Source organism: Bubalus bubalis, chromosome 15 (genome assembly GCF_019923935.1).
Source record: "Bubalus bubalis isolate 160015118507 breed Murrah chromosome 15, NDDB_SH_1, whole genome shotgun sequence".
Classification (NCBI taxonomy): Eukaryota; Metazoa; Chordata; class Mammalia; order Artiodactyla; family Bovidae; genus Bubalus; species Bubalus bubalis.
This window is the reverse complement of record NC_059171.1, coordinates 3756492-3778070: the sequence shown is the minus strand read 5'-3', so window position 1 is coordinate 3778070 and position 21579 is coordinate 3756492. Positions and strand designations below refer to the sequence as shown.

General features: G+C 41.0%; 1 protein-coding gene across 5 annotated transcripts in view; it reads right to left on the bottom strand.

Moving 5' to 3' along the window:
• Positions 1 to 21276, bottom strand: part of RALYL (RALY RNA binding protein like) — an 829045-nt gene extending 807769 nt beyond the window's left edge. Inside the window, exons 1-2 of one of the 5 annotated variants that reach the window (XM_044928502.2) lie at positions 20337 to 20414; positions 19426 to 19522 (exon numbers count right to left, since the gene is read on the bottom strand). The gene's annotated coding sequence lies outside the window, so the exon portion shown is untranslated. Of the gene's footprint in view, positions 1 to 19162; positions 19384 to 19425; positions 19523 to 20336; positions 20589 to 21081 lie in introns of those variants that run through there. The other 4 variants (XM_044928503.2, XM_025264974.3, XM_025264972.3 and 1 more) reach the window with 4 other exon arrangements.
• Positions 21277 to 21579: the final 303 nt, after the last annotated feature.

Here is a 21579-nt window from a genome sequence, read left to right as displayed (position 1 = left end):
TTCCAATGAGTCAACTCTTCGCATGAGGTGGCCAAAGTACTGGAGTTTCAGCTTTAGCATCATTCCTTCCAAAGAACTCCCAGGGCTGATCTCCTTCAGAATGGACTGGTTGGATCTCCTTGCAGTCCAAGGACATAGGACAATGCTTTATTTATTATGCATATTAGTAACTCTGGAGAAGGAAATGGCTACACACTCCAGTATTCTTGTCTGGAGAACCCCATGAACCGAGGAGCCTGGTGGGCTACAGTCCATGGGGTTACAACGACTAACACACATATTAGTAACTAACAGTGTCCACTGACAAGTATTGATGAATGAATGAGTGAATGTGAATCAGTGAATGACTGAATGTAGTCTTTATGTTTAAGAAGCTTATAATCTAGAAAGGACTAAAAATGCATACGTACAATGTGCTAAATAAGTTTTGTACCAGTGTTTCTGAAGCCAACTTGTGGTGAATGACCTTTTTTTTTCTTTATTCCCAACCAATAGCAAAGCAGTATTTTATAAGATACAATAAAAAAAATTATTTGAAAAAATAAGGAACAATAAAAAGAGACATACAATGAGACATAAAATTATTCTATAAAATTGATAGAAAGTTTCAATTTCCTGTGCCTAGCTAGCAACCTACAGGCTTCAAACTATATTTTGAGTGGCACAATTTTTGACTATTGTACTCAACAATGTGATAGAAAAATATCCTAGTTAACCCATAAGTAAATGAAAGAAAAGCATTTGAAGACTTCAATTAAAATTAGGATAATCTTCAGAGAAAATTATCATTTTCATCTTGTACTTTCCAGAATTCTATTGTGATTCACACAACAGACAAAAATATTAATCAATCAATAAATAACAGTACACCAAATGGCCCGGTTCTTTTCAGCTGACCCTGCTCATCTTGGCAGCTCTGTGGGATTCAAGAGGAGTAGACGAACAGCTTCTCTCCTCTAGAAAAAAATTCAAGGCACCAGGCACTGCCCTGATGGCAGGTAAAAAGCCCACTGCCCTCAGCAATAAGTTGATGCCATAGGTGTCCTCATTTCCATTCGCTTCTTTTGAAAATAACTAACATTTCTTTACTATGTTGTTGGAAATAATTTACAACTTCAAAAAGTACTGATGTCTCTACTCTTTTCCCATGTAATAGTATTTTTAAGTTAATATATTTCAAGTACTTCTTACCTGTGAATGATATATTCCTAACAATTGCTATTATTTGTGCTTAATAAGCTACTACAGTACTCAAAACTTACCTTATACATATATATGTGGTGAAAATATTAAGAAACCAGTGGAGTTTCCCTGGCGGCACAGTGCTAAAGAATCTGCCTGCCAGTGCAGGAGACCAGGCTTGATCCCTGTGTCAGGAAGACCCCCTGGAGAAGGAAATGGAAATCTACCCCAGTGTTCTTGCCTGGGAAATCTCATGGACAGAGGAGCCTGGCGGGATACAGTCCCTGGTATCGCAAGAGTCAAACACAACTCAGCAACGAAAAAAACAACACAGCATTTTAAATTCTAAATTCTAAAATGTTTTGCAATTTCTAAAAATTAAGTGTTCAAAAGGTCTTTGCCTATGCAAAAAAGAAAAAAACACTTTTTTTCCAAAATGCAATTACATAGCCTATTTCCTGGTGGTTAGGTTTTAGAGTTATCATCTACTGTTTGTAAAAATTGCTCCTGAAGAATACCTTTGATAGATCTTATACCACTTACACATTAATTTATGTTTTTTTTAATCTCATCTGTAACTAAGTCCAACCCAGTCATTTTTATCTATCAATGCTGGATAAGGAGACAAACTCCTTGAATGAATATGAGATGAAAGACTAGGCTTGTGTTTTCACCAAAAGTATAACCAAAAATATATGAATTCATATAAATCAAAAGTAAACACTCCTACAACCCTGAAAGAAACACAAAAAGAGAGAAATATGGGAATACACATTCTTTAAAATAACAATCAAAAGAAAAAGTAAAAATAACCAACTAATATATTCACAGTGGAGTATGGTAAGGTACTTTACTACAATGAAATACTATTTAACCATTAAACTTAGGCTGCAAATAATAGTAATGACAGTGTACTTGTATATGGTTAAGTGGAGAAAAGTTTTCACTATAAATAATTGTATGGATTATACATATAAACATGTATGAGATTATTATATATAAACTACATAAATATATAATGTATCATATAATTACAAGTATATACTATAAGTTATATCATTAATTATTTAAACAAAACCTGAAAGGGTATATACCAAATAATATAAATAAGGAGGCAAATGTAATTTTGAGCCTTCTCTCTAGAATGTGATTAACATTTCAACATCAACACTATTGTAAGAACAGTGTTTCCCTTTAAGATGTTTTGAGCATTTTTTATTTAAATTTTATTTTTAAAAGTTATATATTTATAATATGTACATCAATTTAATTATTTGGAGAAAAATCATCTAGTAGAGCGTAAAATTTAAAATTTGACTTTTAAGAATGAATAATATTCTATTCATATTAGTTGGATTGGAGAAGGCAATGGCACCCCACTCCAGTACTCTTGCCTGGAAAACCCCATGGACCTAGGAGCCTGGTGGGCTGCAGTCCACGGGGTCGCTAAGAGTCGGACACGACTGAGCGACTTCACTTTCACTTTTCACTTTCATGCATTGGAGAAGGAAATGGCAACCCACTCCAGTGTTCTTGCCTGGAGAGTCCCAGGGACGGGGGAGTCTGGTGGGCTGCCGTCTATGGGGTCACACAGAGTCGGGACACGACTGAAGCGACTTAGCAGCAGCAGCATATTGGTTGGATGGCATCACCAACTCAATGGACATGAGTTTGAGCAAGCTCTGGGAGTTGGTGATGGACAGGGAGGCCTGGTATGCTACAGTCCATGGGGTCACAAAAAGTTGGACACGACTGAGCAACTGAACTGAACTGAACTGAATATTCCATATCAAACTGCTCACTCGTAATATTAAAAGAAATTATAAGGCCACACAACTTATTTTCATTTGTAACAAATCCAAAGTTATCCTTTCTCCCAGTATGTTATAAATGTATCTGAGAGTATTGAATTTTGGTATCCGCTAGATATATTAAACTGCTACTGTTAGATCAAGAGGAAGTAAGGAATATTCCCCTAATTGAAGATCTGATAGCTAGACCTATAATGGGCACTAGATGAATAAAGATACTAAATCCACAAGAGTACTTTTGATATGAAGGGAAAAAATATTATGTGTTCATTAATACTGTGAAATTAATGATTTTGTACTTTTCTGAACCAAAATCACAGCATATCCAGTCAAAAATTCAGAACCCAAGATCTGGCATTAATATGCTTTGAGTATTTCCAATTCCTTTCATGTATATCAAAAACAGGAAGTCCATCTAATGGTAAAACAAAGAAATTTAATATCAGGCATCTTTTAGAAACAAAGAGACATGGTATCCAATAGATGGGGAAAAAAAATAATGAGAACTACTCCCCAAATTTGATTCCATCTGGCAACGATACCTAAGAGCATTTTGTAAAGATGTCTGTAATCACACAGTCCTTTCCCCACCTTCTTACACGCACTCACAGGCATATCCGCCCTCGCTTACACAAGGACAAACCTTGAAAGACTTAAAAGAGAAATACCTGCTTCACTCTGAAACAATGAGAGATAATAAACCAAAATCCAGTGCTCATACTTCACACATGGTAATTTCAAACTATTGGTGGTTCACAAGTCACCGGTTTAGTATCTTTTAACCAAAGATACTAAATCACTTTAAAGCTCGGAGTCAATACAAATTGCTTAATATTATACAAACTAGAGGTGCTTCAATTAATGTACCATTCCACATAGAGTCAACAAACCTGGTTTGACTTTATTCATTGAATTAAGAAACCTATTTTGTGAGTGCAATTAGAAAAAGTAAGCCTCTTATTTAATATAAGAATAAGATACCATTTTAACCATTTTATCCCAGAATTTTATTTTTACTTCTTATGGAATTTGTCCTCACTGAAAGCTCCATTCTCCTACATTATGGCGTATCTGATGACACTCACAATAAATAAAAGTAAATTTTCAGGAAATACTTACTGGATAGAAATTGATGTTCTTGGCCAACTGACCATATTTTAGGATCACCTTTTAGTAAAAATGAACTTCAACGTGTTTTGGTTCAGCTTCATAATAAAATGTGATAGCTAAAATTGAGAGAATCAGAGAGTATTTTAAACTATGTCCTGACTAATCTCTGGTAAGGAGCAAGATGCCAAAAAGAATTCAAAACCATGACATGGTCCTGAGATCTTCTGGCCTCTCTGGATCTGAGTGGCCCTCTGGGGTAGCCCCTCGCACACGTGAGCCTTCCACACTTTAACCTTGGCTAGGACTGTGCTGTTAAGTGCCAAACACAAACTGGATTTCAAAAACTCAGCTGAATAAATGGAGTCTACTTGAAAAGTAATTGCATACTGATCACTCATTGAAATGATAATTTCTGATAGGCTGAGTTCAATAAAATATATTATGAAAATTAGCTTCATTTGTTCATCTGTACTTTCTCAATGTCCTTTTTAAAATGCAAAATTACGTCTGGAGGCCTGCGTCTGTGGCTTGCACTGTATTTTCCCTGGACAGTGCTGATCTGGAGAGTGCTTGCCACTGCTGTTAACCAGCCTCTTCCTCTCTCCCCTCTTCCCTCTTCTACTCTTTCCTTTCTTCTGCTTTATTTTTCTTTTCTAGAACTGCAACAATGTCAGGAGAGAGGTCAGGAATAGGGAGGGAAGATAACGCAATTCTGAAAAAAAAAAAAAGACTGCAAACATGATGGAAAGAGCTCAGAAATTAAACAAACTATTCTCATGTTATTGGTTCATAAATTATTAATAAAGCTATACTGTTATCCATATGAAAGAGAAAAAAGCATAGGCATTTCAGAACTCATTTTACAGTTATTATTGTATTTGAGAATCCAATAAGATATTTTTATTTGAAATTTTAATAATCTCAACGTATTCCAACACAAAATTCATTTCCCCAAACAATGGGCTCTATTTCAGGGCCTAATATGTGTATAAATACAAAGTTTCACACATTAATTTCTTCTGGCATCTACTTCTCCTCAAAAACCCATGATCCCTGTCATCTCCCCATTCTCTTTCCAGATGGCCCTCTCTAAACCTTTCTGTTGCTTCTCATCTCTTCCTGCTACACATTTCCCCTGCACACACCCATATATTCCTGACTTTGGACAGCAATGTCAAGAAAGTGCTGTCAAATCTCCCAACCCAAGGACCTTGCCAAGTCACTGAGAAGAGAGAGGCACTCCATTCCAAAATTTGCAAGTGTCTTAATGACCTAAATAACCATAACTAATCACGGCTACTCTTCTAAATTCTAATCATTCATGCATTGTCAGTTTTCACATGTGCCATTTCCTTCTCCGAGTAGATGGTCAGTTCATGAGGGTAGGTCCAACGTTTGGTCTTGTTTATAAACCTCTGTAGTCTCTTAAAACACAATGACTTAGATATGGCAGATTCCCAGTGAGTATTGGCTAAATGAATGAGCAAGTATTCAAAATCTCACTAATTATGCCTAGAGCGAAATACTACATGGAACTCTGAGAAGACAAGAATTGGAACGTATATAGCACAGTTCTAACCAAAAGCACTGTGTTTTTAAACCTTCCATACACAGGGAGCTGTTGTGTGTTTATGACGAAATGTCACGGATCTATCCATGCACACATCAAAGTATCTCTTTTCCTGCATATTTTAAATAAGGCACAGGGGTGTAACTCAAATTGTTCTTTGCAACCTCATGGACTGTAGCCCACCAGGTCTCCTCTGTCCGTGGAAGTCTCCATGCAAGAATACTGGAGTGGGCTGTCAAGTTTTGGAGCCAAAAAGTCTGGGGTTTCAGGTCTCTATTCAGCAATGTGACAGCTCTGAGATGTCTGACAAGACACTTGTCTGATCCTCAGTTTCCTCCAATATTGCTATCTAGGATAATGATAAATTTCCTCCAGGGTGTTACAAAGATGAGACACAATAGGACTAAGCATTCAGCCATCCGTCTGGGCCAGGAGGGATGATCTAACAATGGAACTGAGGCAGTAGCAGCTGCAGCAACGGACCTGGCAATAGCAACAGCCACAGTCCACCTACCTGCTGACTGGACTCCTCATTAAAAACAGGCAAGTGTGAACTGGGCTCCAAAGTATAATAACAGGCAGACACTATGTAACGTTCTTTTCAACAGGAATCATTTGCTGCTTTGTTTAGAAAGTACTGAACTGTAGTAGCCTGTATTTATTTCTCTGGTTTTGATCAGGGACATCCTTGTAACACTGAACTTTCGGTTGCGGTATCCATTTTTTCTGCAACCATCTTTTGGTTGCAGAATTTATTTCTGTATTATCTAAAAATCTAATCAAATGCAAACAAGATAAACACACACATGCACACACACAATTTATCTACATCTCTCCTCAAAATGTTCCAAAAGACTAAAATCTCAGCAATCACAAAAGAAAACAAAAATTCCTTTATGATATCATTTGATCATAAACCTCCAGGAATGTCACTGATCCTTTTAGCACACGTTTCAGTCTTCCTTTTCACTTTCTTCCCTGTCATCCCTTTATGAATTTTTTAAAAGTGTTAAAAATTACCCCTTCAACACTCAGCTTCTTCTCACAACACTTCTCAACTTCTCAACCTCAGCAGCATCTGCCTCAGTTAACTGCAAGCCTTCCAAAACTGTGAAACACGTTCACTCCATTTGACTCTGCTCCACTTTCACAATCTGGAAATACAACATTCTCCTCTGATGAAAACCATCCATCCTTACACCTCTTTCGTCCTATTAGAACCAGTGAACCTATCACTATTGGTTTAGACCTTGACCTCCAGGCTTTCTAATCCTCTCTGTTCTTAGTCTCCTCATCTCCCTCCCCAGCCCAGGTTTATGATCACTTTGACACATCTCCCTCCCCAGCCCAGGTTTATGATCACTCTGACGTGAAATACACACTACACCTAGAAAGCACAGCTCTTTGCTCTGCATCATGCAGGCCTTGCTAATATCCTTAAGGAAGACTTCACTGCTTGACCCATTCAGATTACATTTTCTATTGCCAGAGAGAGTGATGCAATTGTGTCAACTAGTAACAACAAATTGTTAATTTTGCCAAGTTCCTCCCCATGGCTGTAGAGTCTTTTTTGGACCTTCTGAATATTCTCTGCTACATTCCCTAAATTCTTACCCTCATGCTAGTTAATCTCAACCTACCACCTTGAGAATATCTGAGGAAACTAATCATCAGATGGTAAGCTCCCTGCGGACAGGGCCCTTAGCTAGTCTTATTTACCACTGAGTTTCCATGCTCCAGGACAGGGCTGAATAAACAATGCATTTAGCTAACTGACGAACTGATCCAATTCCCTTCCTTCTTCCAAGATGTGACCAGTCTTCCTGTGCTACCACTGATCATACCAACCTTCTTAGAACATCTTGAAATTTGCCCCTGAAAATTATTTCCACCCCCACAATACCTCTATCTCTTCTAGCTAAGGAGTTTCCGTTCTGAAAGAAATTAATATACATGCATATTTCCTTTATTATAGCTTAAAAATACATCCTTTGTCCAACAACATTGTTGTTGTTGTTCAGTCACCAAGTCATATCCGACCCTTCACAACCCCATGGACTACAGCATGCCAAGCACACACACCAACAATATTACTCCCTTGAATAATATTTCATTTCTACAATTGATCCTGAACTAAATTTCTTCTTGTCTCATATCTTCAAAGGCCCCAAGGGACATGAAATACAGATCTGGATTTCTGCTTCTATTTAACCCTCATATGCACATTTTTTTCTCAATGGCAACTAACAGACTCAACACTTTTACTGAAAATATTCAGTCTGAAAAAATAATACAATAAAACCTACATAGTCACTTTCTGGATTCAAAAATTATTAACAAATGATGTTTTACACACACACACACACACACACACACATGCACACATATGCATTTTACCATGACTCATGAAATTAGGCCACAGACATCATGGCATTTATTCCTAAGTCATTCAGCATGCATGTCCTAATATCATTTATTAGCTAGCCCATGGGCAAAATTTCCCTGTTCAACCCAATTTTGATCTTCTGTGAAGTGAAAGCCGCTTGGGCATGTCCAACTCTTTGCAACCCCATGGACTACAGAGTCCATGGAATTCTCCAGGCCAGAATACTGCAGAGGGTAGCCTTTCCCTTCTCCAGTGGATCTTTCCAACCCAGGGATTGAACTCAGGTCTCCCACATTACAGGAGGATTCTTTACCAGCTGAGCCACAAGGGAAGCCCAGGAATACTGGAGTGGGTAGCCTATCCCTTCTCCAGGGGATCTTCCTGACCCAGGAATTGAACCAGGGTCTCCTGCATTGCAGGCGGATTCTTTACTTGATCTTTTGCAGCCTTATGTTAAAAAAATAAATAAATAAATAAAATAAATCTCCAAAAACTGTATTTGGTTGTCTTTAGTCTCTTTTAATCTAAAAACTCTCCCCACAATAGCAATGTCTTTTGAAGAGACTAGGCCACCTGTCTGGTATCTTCCATAAAAAGTACTATACCCTGTGAATTTGTGTGTTTCCTCATTCAGTTTAACAGGTTCTACTTTCCCTATATTTTTCCGTAAATGAGAAACTAAGTCTAAACAGGTTTTCTATTCTGTTCAGTCACTCAGTTGTGTCCAACTCTTTATAACCCCATGGACTGCAGAACACCAGGCCTCCCTGTCCTTCACCATCTCCCGGAGCTTGCTCAAACTTATGTCCATCGAGTTGGTGTCATCCTCTGTCTAGACAGGTTTTAGATTCATCTCAAACATTCCATCAACAACATCTCACAAATGACAATGAAGACTTCAGACTGCATCCCTCCGAGGCTCATGGCATCGGGCTGTCTATTAGTGATGCCAGGTTTGATCACACAGCTGCTTAAGAAGGCGGATGCCAGATAAAATTAAGAAGTAATGCTTAGACTTCCCTAGTGGTCCAGTGTTAAAAAATCCACCTGCAAATGCAGGGGACATGGGTTCGACCCCTGCTCCAGGAGTATCCCACATGCCACAGAGCAACTAAGTCCTTGCACCACAGCTAGTGAAGCCTGCGGGCTCTCCAGCCCAAACACTGCATCACGAGGAGCCTCTATAATGAGAAGCCCAGAACCTCACAAAAGAGGAGCCCCTGCTCTCTGCAACTAGAGAAAGCCCGCGTGTAGCAAGGAAGATCCTGAGAACAAAAAATAAATAAATAAGTAAAATATTTTTTATTTTTTATTTATATTTTAATTGTATTTTATTTTAGTTTTTTATTATTTTTTTATATTTTTAATTTTATTTTATTTTTAAACCTGAAACACTGTATTAGTTTTGCCAAACATCAAAACGAATCCGCCACAGGTATACATGTGCTCCCCATCCTGAACCCCTCTCCCTCCTCCCTCCCCACACCATCCCTCTGGGTCGTCCCAGTGCACCAGCCCCAAGCATCCAGTATCGTGCATTGAACCTGGACTGGCAACTCATTTCATACATGATATTACACATGTTTCAATGCCATTCTCCCAAATCTCCCCACCCTCTCCCTCTCCCACGGAGTCCATAAGACTGTTCTATACATCAGTGTCTCTTTTGCTGTCTCGTACACAGGGTTATTGTTACCATCTTTCTAAATTCCATATATATGAGTTAGTATACTGTATTGGTGTTTTTCTTTCTGGCTTACTTCACTCTGTATAATAGGCTCCAGTTTCATCCACCTCATTAGAACTGATTCAAATGTGTTCTTTTTAATGGCTGAGTAGTACTCCATTGTGTATATGTACCACAGCTTTCTTATCCATTCATCTGCTGATGGGCATCTAGGTTGCTTCCATGTCCTGGCTATTATAAACAGTGCTGCGATGAACATTGGGGTACACGTGTCTCTTTCCCTTCTGGTTTCCTCAGTGTGTATGCCCAGCAGTGGGATTGCTGGATCATAAGGCAGTTCTATTTCCAGTTTTTTAAGGAATCTCCACACTGTTCTCCATAGTGGCTGTACTAGTTTGCATTCCCACCAACAGTGCAAGAGGGTTCCTTTTTCTCTGCACCCTCTCCAGCATTTATTGCTTGTAGACTTTTGGATCGCAGCCATTCTGACTGGTGTGAAATGGTATCTCATAGTGGTTTTGATTTGCATTTCTCTGATAATGAGTGATGTTGAGCATCTTTTCATGTGTTTGTTAGCCATCTGTATGTCTTCTTTGGAGAAATGTCTATTTGGTTCTTTGGCCCATTTTTTGATTGGGTCATTTATTTTTCTGGAGTTGAGCTGTAGGAGTTGCTTGTATATTTTTGAGATTAGTTGTTTGTCAGTTGCTTCATTTGCTATTATTTTCTCCCATTCTGAAGGCTGCCTTTTCACCTTGCTAATAGTTTCCTTTGATGTGCAGAAGCTTTTAAGGTTAATTAGGTCCCATTTGTTTATTTTTGCTTTTATTTCCAATATTCTGGGAGGTGGGTCATAGAGGATCCTGCTGTGATGTATGTTGGAGAGTGTTTTGCCTATGTTCTCCTCTAGGAGTTTTATAGTTTCTGGTCTTACGTTTAGATCTTTAATCCATTTTGAGTTTATTTTTGTGTATGGTGTTAGAAAGTGTTCTAGTTTCATTCTTTTACAAGTGGTTGACCAGATTTCCCAGCACCACTTGTTAAAGAGATTGTCTTTAATCCATTGTATATTCTTGCCTCCTTTGTCAAAGATAAGGTGTCCATATGTGCGTGGATTTATCTCTGGGCTTTCTATTTTGTTCCACTGATCTATATTTCTGTCTTTGTGCCAGTACCATACTGTCTTGATAACTGTGGCTTTGTAGTACAGCCTGAAGTCAGGTAGGTTGATTCCTCCAGTTCCATTCTTCTTTCTCAAGATAGCTTTGGCTATTCGAAGTTTTTTGTATTTCCATACAAATTGGGAAATTATTTGTTCTAGCTCTGTGAAGAATACCGTTGGTAGCTTGATAGGGATTGCATTGAATCTATAAATTGCTTTGGGTAGTATACTCATTTTCACTATATTAGTAAAATATTTTTTAAAACAGTAATCTTGAGTACAAAGAGAACACATTATTCCTCAAAATATTTGTAACTAATGGTTTTACCACCTGTTGATGATTCTTGCCTGAATCATTTATTTCACTGGGAGTTATAAACAGTAATTTTCTCATTCTACCATTTGCTAGACGTACTAAAGAAGAGCTGTCTTTCATCAACTACACAAGAGTTCCTCCTAAAAAGCAGGCTAACCATTTATTTCAATTTAATTATTGTCAGAATCATTTATTATAATTTTTTTAATTTAGACTATCACAATGGACTCATGGACTTTCTTCAATGTTGTACTGTCTGTTACAGTCACTCTTGTTGGAGGAGATCACTGAGGGCATTAATTATTGTCAGAATTGCTTTTTATTAATTTTTTTAACTTATACTATGACAACAGACTCATGGACTTTCTTTCATTTTGTATTATCTGTTACAGTCACTCTTGTTGCGGGAGCTCACTGAGAGCATGTGACCACTGGATGACCCTACAGTGGGACCCAAACAGTCAGAGGCTTCCTGTCCCCTCTGCTGTCCTTGGGATGTATATTCAGCCCCTTCAGGCCTCAGCTTTGAGAGCCATGTGTTGTTGAGAATATCCTGACTGAAGGAGAGGTGACTGAACCCCATGAAGGCTTCTCTACAGGGATCCCCCGCTTTACTTTTACTGAAGACCTTTATTAGTACCTATTTTCACAAACTGAAACAAATCCAAAGAGGATTTTCATTTTACGCACAAAAGCAAGACGTGAAAACAACGCTCGTTATTTTCCATCAAGGCTTTACAGAGGCAGAACAGACCAGAGCAGAGAGGGGCTCCATTGAGCTCCTTCCCCGGAACCGCACTCGGCATCCCAGCAGTAAGCCTCTCTACCTTCACTTGTGTCTAACAGCATCTGTGCTTTACCTCAACTTATTTTGTGCAGCTGTTAGCAAGATGTGTCCTAGGGTGATTGCTTCTTCACTTTACACCATTCCGTTTACAAAAGGTTCCATGGCCATTCAGAGAGTGGGGGAGACCTGAACAAACTTTTAAGCTCCTGGTAGGTGGATGCAGAAATTGACTTGCCTTGCAGCTGCCAAAGACACACCTTGCACCTAAGTTATCCTGATGATTAAAACTGCCACCCACCAAGAGGGAGTGGTCTACTTCTTTCTACAGTCTCTCTTTGCCCTCCCAGTCCAGGGGCCAATTTCTAATTTTGCCTGACATCGCGGCTTGCCAGGTGGCTCAGACGGCAAAGAATCTGACTGCAATGCAGAACCCGGGTTTGATCCTTGAGTCAGGAAGGTCCCCTGGAGAAGGGAATGGCAACTCACTCCACTAATTGTTGCCTGGAGAATCCCATGGACAGAGAAGCTTGGCAGGTTATAGTCCATGGGTTGCAAAGAGTCAGAAAGGACTGAGCAACTCACATATTTTGGGAACCAACAACCACTGATGCTCAAATTTATCTGAATTTGGCAACTGAGAGGCCCTTCAGGCTAGCTCCTGGTAACCATTATAATTAACACTATAGGCTTACACAACCTTATTTGTTTGCAGACACTTCCTCACTTCCCAGAACAATGAGAGAAGTCAGGCTCATCTGGTACTTTTTCCACCTAGACTTAGAATCGGCCAAGTTTCCACAGAGTTTGGGCCCCTTGAATGGGAAACAGTGTTTAGAAACCATGATTTGTGCACTGGATGTGTTCACTGCTTCTGGACACACTGCTTGGAAGTCTTTTAAGGAACCAGATAGTAAAAGGTACTTAAAAGGCATGTGTGGTATATTTCAATATCTGACAGCTTAGACCCCTCTTTACCTTTCTTTTCCTGACCTATCCTAGCTACTCCCGCTTTTTAAAATTTCTTCTGTATGTAATTTAAAATCAATTTACCTAGTTGCAGAAAACCTTCTTACTGATCTTCTTGTTTAGTCATGTTACATTTTCAAATGCACACACAGACACACACACACACAAGAATGTGACATATACAATCTTGGGAACTGACCTCCTGATGTAGTATGTCATACCATATCCAGAATCATGGAAAGCTTTCTCACCTGAGTCTAATATGTATCATTCATTGAGTTTCTTCTTAAAAGTAATGGATTTTAATCACAGGATCAAGGGTCTTTTTCACAGGTCTCACCTTCCTTCAAGCCTACACAGCATTTGCCTTGCTGAACAACACACACACACACACACACACACACACACACACACACGCTCCTAAGCTTCAGTGGCTATCCTCCTTATTCTCTTTCTCTGCCCTTAAGCAGATTCCTTTACATCCACTCAGGAAAACACAGGTGTTTCCCAAATGTTTGCCTCCTAAAATGTTAATGTCAATAATCTTGTAACATCTTTTTCTAGCTTTCAGTATATTTTCCAGCTCTGGATCTGAATTTCAATTGCACATCAGTCATTTTACCCAGGTTAATACTGGAACTTCATATCAGTGATGCGTCCAAAACTGAACCATTCTCCCACCCCCAGGCGAATCAGGCCCCCTTCTAGATATCCTTATTTTCTCCTGGCTTGTTTCATACTCCAGGCTTTCAAGGTATCCAGATTCTAAAACTCAAAAGCAGCTTTTGATAGTTTCCCCATCTTGGCCTCCAACCAGTGTAGACGTGTCAACTGATCATCGACTTTGAAATCCATTTCATGGTGTTCATTCACACTGCCCCCAGTGTAGTCTACATTTCCCATTTTCTACTGAAAAACATTCACTTTTTTCAAGCTCCAAGGAGACTGTTTAATAACAGAATCCTTTTTCACACATCCAAAGAGGCAATTAAAAACAGCATCCTAAAATAACATCTTGCAGTGGCACGTGTTTTATGTTATTAACAAACAGATAAAGTGAGCTTGAAAAATGTCACACTCAGATGTGTGTCACAGTGAAATTCTGAGCTGGAGATGATGCTGAGCGTGAGATGTTGGTAGACAGAGGAGACACCTATATTTATAGACTGGCTGTGTTATGAAGGAATTGGCTCTTCAGTTTTCCTTGTGTAAAAGAATAATCTCCCACATCACACCACAAACGCTTCAAGAGGAGAGACGACATTTGGGGCTAAATATTTGTAGAGTGCTTTGCCCACAACCTCGGCAAAAGCACTGTGGACACAGGGCCATCTATTCGGTCCTGACCACAGGGCATGAGTGCCTTCCACAATGTCCACGGACTGGGTCTCTTCAAAATCCCCACAGTCCTGTTGACCCGCGTGATGCCTGGTCACTTGAAGACCCTTTCAGCACCAGTAAGAGTCTTTCTGTAAATGGTGCCATTTTCTGCGATTGCCGGCTGCAGCACTCAGTAGTGAAAACGTGCCAAAATACAACCATCTAAGATAACGGACTAAGAACGCACACAGCGGTTGTTGTGCATTGAGTAAAAGAAACGGACAAAGAGAATTCCATCTGCTCAAGTGGAGCATTCCTGTACAGAAGGAGGGCCACGGGGTGCTAATTCAGACACTCCTGCCATGTGTCCCTTTACTCCCTATGGAGACGTGAGCAAATTACATCTCTCCAAGCCTCAGTTTCCCCCCAAAAATAAAATCATGATGCCATCACCTACTCATGGAAAGGAAGGGCACCTCAGGACATGTTAGTCCTACTTTTCTTTCCCTTTCCTCTTGATTTAATGAAAAATAGCCTTTCCCTACTCCAGCCTGTTAAGTTTCCAAAGTGACTCAAAAATATGTTGCTCCTGTTATAATTTAGCATATGGCTATCAAAATGTGTATAAATATTTTGTCTAAATACATGGATGATGTAGGAACACAATTAATTTCCACTGTTAAAATTTAGACAAAATATTCAACTACTTTGTTCTAAGCAAGGTAGAGAAATAGATGTGTCAGATGTGATTTTATGAAACATACTGATGCAAATAAAACCTTCAGTTTTTCTTAAGTATGAAGGTACATAATGATGCATTTCACTACATCTTTCAGAAAATCTGGGTAGGGTCCCCATGATTTCTGCTATAATTCTCTTCTCCATTTAGATTTCTACATGGCCCAAGAAATAAATCTTGCAGTACTGACCCCAGCTTCACAGGCTCCAAAGACAGTCCAGAAGACATTTATCCTGAATTAACTGAAGTTCTCCTACTTACCCTCTCTGTCTATGAATGGAAAGAAAAAGGCAATCAATAACTCTGTGTTTGCCAGAATGAAGTCCTAGAATAACTGAATCGTCAGTGAAAGACTTTTAATTTTATGGGACAATTAGAGAAGCACAAAATCCATTTCCCACAATGTCAGTGAGTCTGACAAAACAAACAATGAATGCCCCCCAATATTTTCTTGAAAATCTAAAAAGCTTCAGGAAGAAGCAAGACTACTAAAAGCAGGGGTTAGATGTACATAGTCTACCTGCCAAAATTTAATAATAAAAAGAAGAGTGGTGACTGGCATTTTTATAAGACTTGCTAAATATGTAACTAGTTGTTGGTACTTTCAAAAGTCAAATTATTACTTACATTTTCTTCAATAATTCTTGTCCTCAAAATCACGTCGCAGTAAAGCTAACCGTCCTTGTTGTCACTAATATGAAAATTTGTTGCCCCACTATCAGTAAGTGAGATTTATGAAAACGTCATACTGAATTATGAAAATAGGATTTTAAAGGTATTTGTGCATGTCACTAGAAGTAGCAAATAATAATGAAATAATAAGAAAATAATAACAACAACCTCAGACCAGCAAGGAATTTTTTTTAATTAGATTTTAATTTATTTCCAGAGCCCCATAGACACCTTGAAGAATACACTTTATCATTACCTTGGTTTTTTATACACAAAATAGAATTTTCTTAGTGACAATGGGATAAAAGAAAAACAGCTGTATTTCTTTAAAGGCACCGCTAATTACATTTAAAAAATAAAATTTTCAAAAGTCAGAGAGGAGAAAAAATTAAATTGCAAGTAAATATTTCCCTTTTAGCATGCAAACGATTCTGAACATCGACTTCACTTCTCTTCTGCTTCCAGTGTAGTTTGACTTGATGTGATGCACCGCGTAATTAGTTGCTTACAGTATTAGTAAACAGTAAGCAAAGCATGACCGCACTCCCACTCCAGTCAAATGCTTTCCGATAGGGAGCTTCTCCACACTCTTCTCACTAGCTTCTTTTTTAAAAAGCTGCGTTAAAACTGTTCTAGTAAAGAAGCAGTTACCCATATGGCACATGGTTGTTCTAGGTAGGAAAATATATTTTTTTGTATATCAGATGTAGTGCGTTATTTTTGTATCCCCTTATTTTCACCTTCTGATGGCATCATCAGTTTGCACAAGTTTGGTAACTCTTTTAACCATTAACCTTTCATTACAATTAGAAAAAATAAACTTTTTTTTTTAAGCAATATATCTTTTGTAGTTAAAAGAGTGCCTTTATAAATATGTGTTTGAAACCTTTCCCCTTATATATACCAGCATCACCGTGTAGCTGCTTCATCCACGCTAAGAAAAAAATTAGTGTGCTCCTTGCTAGCTTATAATCATGTAGGAAAAAATATGAAATGATTAAATGTCTATTTTTTATGATTAAAATTTCTTCATTTAAAAATTCTTGGACAGACAACACACTCAAGACAGAACTCCGACTAGGGTTTTCTTTCTCTACAATGTTCAAGAGTGGGACATATAATATAAAGTTAATGCAGTAATCCAGGATTTTCAAAATGTCCAAATTTTGGCTTCCCCTATAAAAGTTCTAGCAAATGTAGAAGGCGGCTTTAAATGTGTGATTTATTTATTTGTCACATTCAGGTAATAAAATACTTTTAAAGTCAGTTAGTGGTCCAGTAGCCACTTTAAATTTATGTGTCTTCTTTCCCTCATCCTCTACCTTCATTCCAAACCCTCTCTCTTGCAGCCAAATATTTATTTTGCTGTCAGTAAGCAGTTAAAAGTAATCTGCATGATTAAGTTGATCAGAATCAAAGTGGGTTGCTTGCTGAATTTAAGAACATTATTTTTCCATGAGAAACCAGTAGGCGGTGCTAAATCTTGGAAGCCACATTCAAAGATTTTAAACCAACACACAGAGTTGTAGAATCCCCAGCATAATTTATGGAGGAGGAGATTTCAAAATTTCAATATAATAGAAATTTAACATAAGTATGTAGTATAATAAACAAGCAATATTTAATGAAAACCTAATACGACTAAAGGCTCTTAGCATGATCTTTATTTACAGAATTCAAAGCACAACTACTGTATCTGTTCCCACTTGAAACCTTATGAATATCTTCCATCCCATCAGGGTTTCAATCTCATTTGGAAACATCACACATTGCAGTCTGCATTCTGTACCAGCCTTAAGACAGTTACCCCACCTTAGGGCAGCAAGTGATCCTCGTAATGAAAATTATGGTTTGATTACTCAAGCTTTGTTTCTCATTCACTGTTTCTCTCTTCTAAAGGAACTAGATGACGTACAGTGCATACAACCTACAAAGAAATCTTATACACGTGCATTGTCTTGCATTTTTACATAAATGAGCATTTCTACTTACATAATACTTTATTATGATGAAAGTGATTTAAAAAACACAGAATGTTGCAAGTGGCATTTTAAATGATTTGCTCCCTGTTTAAACCACATGAAAGACTATATTTTAGTAGTATGCTTACCACAACCAAAAAAATAAAAACTTAAAGCTTTATTACATAACATTTGTGTCAAATCTTAGAACAGTGCCTTTCAGAATATCAAGTCTGGAGGTCCACACACAGGACTTAAACTATCTTCCTTATATAAATGCAACAGGACTTTCTTAACAGAGAGAAGCTACCCTACATACAAGAGTAACACACATTGATTGCTACATTCAAAGGTCTCTGAAATGGGACAATGCATTGTGAATTTAAAAAATACATAGCTTTCTAGACATTACGATAATTTTTAACCTGCTACAGATAAATCATGACTTGTCCTCCTCCGTTACCACAAAGGGTAAAGAAACACAGTCATAAAACTTCATTCCACAAACTGAGCTTAGAGACTTAAATATTTGTTTGAAAAAAGCCATAGCATATGTCATTAACATGTTTATTATGGGCTCTGGATTTAGTTTTTATGCCTATAGATAACTTAGAAGAAAACCTAATCTGAGAAGTAAGTTATTCCACTCGCCTTATATTTATTTTAACAGAATCCAAGCTCTACACTCCAGAATCAAATCATTTAAATAATGGCCTCCAGACTGTAAGATTTAAAGTATAACACAAAATTTGTTTGGACAGCAAGTTTTCCAACAGATTCTGTCACTGTGTTAAGTACAGAGAAAGCTTTTTATTAGCAACCGTGGTACATCTGCAAGAAGTAGTACCAGATTACCCCGGGAACCGAACACGACGATCATAAAACATCAACTCCATAGAACACATTCAACACTGAGTTCTGTGCTCTGCCACCAACACAACGGACTCTATCACCACCATCACAAATCCCAAGCCCCGTCCTGTGCCGGGCTCTCAGCGGAAACCCTTTGCGACCACTATCAGGTGGTTAAAAACAGGGACAATACATTGTCCCTTTACCACTCCTCCTATGGGTGCAGCCTCATTCATGCAAACTGGCGCTTTCATCCTCAACATGAAACCCAACTGACCATCACGGAAAGTAGCGATCTCCTCCACCTTGGAAGACGCCAGGCACTTAAACCCAGAGCAACAAACACCACGGGGAAAGAAAAGCTCCAAAGACACCACCGCGGAAGAAAGCAAACGGGCAAAACAGGCAGGGGAAAACCGAGTGCGTTGTTGACTCGGGGCAGAGGAGCAGCGGGCGCCGCGCCATCGGGAGCCACCGCCGGGATCTGGAGAGGTCGGGGCCCGGGCCCTCGGCCAGAAGCCGGCGCCTCCGGAGGACGCGGCCCGGCCGCTGCTGCCCGCGGTCTCCCGGGCGCCCCCGGCCCGGCCCGCGCCCGCGCCCCGCGCTCCTCCGGCTCCGCAAGTGGCCCTCGGAGAACTTACCCGGCCGCCCGGCTCCGCCCGGGGCGCAGACGCCTCCCGCCGACCGAGGGGCGGTGTTTCACGCTCATTCAGAAGCAGCCCAGGCCGGGCACGGACCCGGGCTTCCCCTGGCTCCCGGCGCGGTTTCCCCGCCGCGGGCTCGGACGCTGCCCGGGGCCGCGAGCGCGCACACGCGCGCACACACACACATACACACACGTTTCTTTGCCAGGACCAGAGTTGCCATTGCAAACCCGGGAAACGCCTCCAAAGGGACCAAGTACCTGCTCTGTGCGAGCTGCTCAGCTGTTCACTTCATCTTCCGTTGACAAGGAAACCAAACCGCACTTCATTTTTTTTTTTTTCCAGAAAAACCTTCCACTGCCATCATTTGAAAATGGATTTACAGGGAGGGGAGAGGGAGGAAGAAGGGATAATATAGATATAGATATCAGGATATCTTTCATAAAATGATCTTGGTTTTTTTTTTTTTAAAAAAGGCAGATGTGTAAAAGTCACACTTAATTTAAAGGAGGAAAAAAAAGTATTTGCTTAAAAATAATCCCAGGAACCAGCTGCAAGAAAAGTTTCATGTTATCAATGGATATCAAAAACAAGTAGGGGGGGGAAAAAAAAACGAATTTGTTCTCCCCGGCTTCCAAAAAAAGAGCACACACACAAAAAAAAATAAATAAGAAAATTCATGTCTTTGCTCAGTGGTTTGTATTCGTATAGCAAAACCACAAACTTGTAAACACTGCCGCAAGATCCCACCTATACAAAAATCTTATCAGAAAAAGAGTATGCAAAAAAAAAAAAAAAGAGTTAGAAACATGCTTTTTTTATTTTTACAAAGGGGGAAAAAAAAAACAGGCACCATACTTCATATCGCTTTTTCCTTCAAACCAGTTGCACATTTTGCTGGACTTGGGAGTCGCTCCTCGCGGGCACGGTCGCCGCGGACTCCCAGACGCAGCGCCTCGTCTACAGAACCGTCGCATGCTAGAAAAACTTGGATTCAGGAAAAGGCTCAAAACCATGCTCCTCCAGCTTTCCCAAATGCAAACAATAATCAAAGAAGTGGAGAAAGAAAAAAGAAGAAGAAGAAAAAAAAAAAAAAAACAAAGGGGGGACAAAAATAAAAATAAAAAAAAGAAGAAGAAGAGGACAAGAATGCCACTGAGAAGGTACTCACCGAGCGGGAGTAAAATGTTGGAATAAAAATGAGATTTAGGATAAAATACAGTATGGCGGTGGAAGAAGGACTGAAGCGCGTGTTTCTCTGTCTCTGCCTCGGGCACTGACACGTGACTCGGAGCCGGGCTGACTCGCAGGCAAGGCCGGGGGGGACCCGGGCTGCCAAGTGGGGGGGCCCGCCGAGCCCCACTCCGGCGGCGGCGGCGGCGGCGGCGGCTGGGAGCGCGGAGCCCGGCGCCCGCGAGCGGCAGCTCCCGGCGAGGCGGCTCCGCTGTGAGCCCGGACGAGCAGGTGCCGCTCACGCGGGCGCTAGGCACACGCACACGCACACGCAGGGCGGGCGAGAGGGGGCGCAGCGCGGGGCCGGCCGCGGCTAGCAAGGCCCGGGCACCGCCGCCCACGGGGGGGAGCGCGCGCCCTGGGGCAGCTGGGGGTCGCCGATCGCACGCCCCGGAGGAAGCCACCAACTTGCCGCCCACCTCCAACTTGTTGTCGCTCGCCACTTCCCCTGTTCGCCTCTGTTTTCCACACCAGGGTGGTCACCTGCGGAGAGATGCCAACCCTCTCTCTCCAGAAGTTTCACTGTGAACGCGCGATCGAACGCACCCACTGCGCCCTCCCCGCACCCCTCGATTTCTCGCCCGATCCCTCCCCAGCTGCCATCGCCTCTGCGGTTCCCCACCCGCCCCCCGGATCTGCGCGCCCCCCTCGCGGATCTCGGGGAGCCTGGCTAGGCGCGCTACCGGGGGGCGTTGTCAGGGGCCTTGACTGCCAGCAGCGCGCAGGGCATCTCTCCGACCGGGCACACCCGCAGTTGGAAAGGCAAAACGAAATCTCCGCGTTAGGCAGCCGGGTCCCGGGTTTCTTCCCGCGGGCAGGGGTCCCGATCGTCCGTTGGCTCGGGGACCGGGCATGGTCGGCCTCGTCGCGCGCGCGCGCGCCTCCCGGCGCCCAGAGGAGGTCCTGCCCCGCGGTAGAGGCCCGGGCCCGACTCCTGCCCAAGTTGCGGGCCGGAGCTGGAAGTCCCAGGGGCGGCGCGGGGGAGATCGGAGAGCCCGGGTCACGGGTCCCCTGGAAGTGGGGGGGTCTCGGCGGAGAGAGGACCGGGAGGCGGCGGCGCACCCCGCCGGAGCCCAGGTGGCAGAGCCATGGATCGTGAAGGTGAGGGCGACGCGGGGATTTCTCCACCTGCTCCTGGCTTTAGGAAGCCTGTCGCCTGAACAAAGATCCCATCGGCCAAT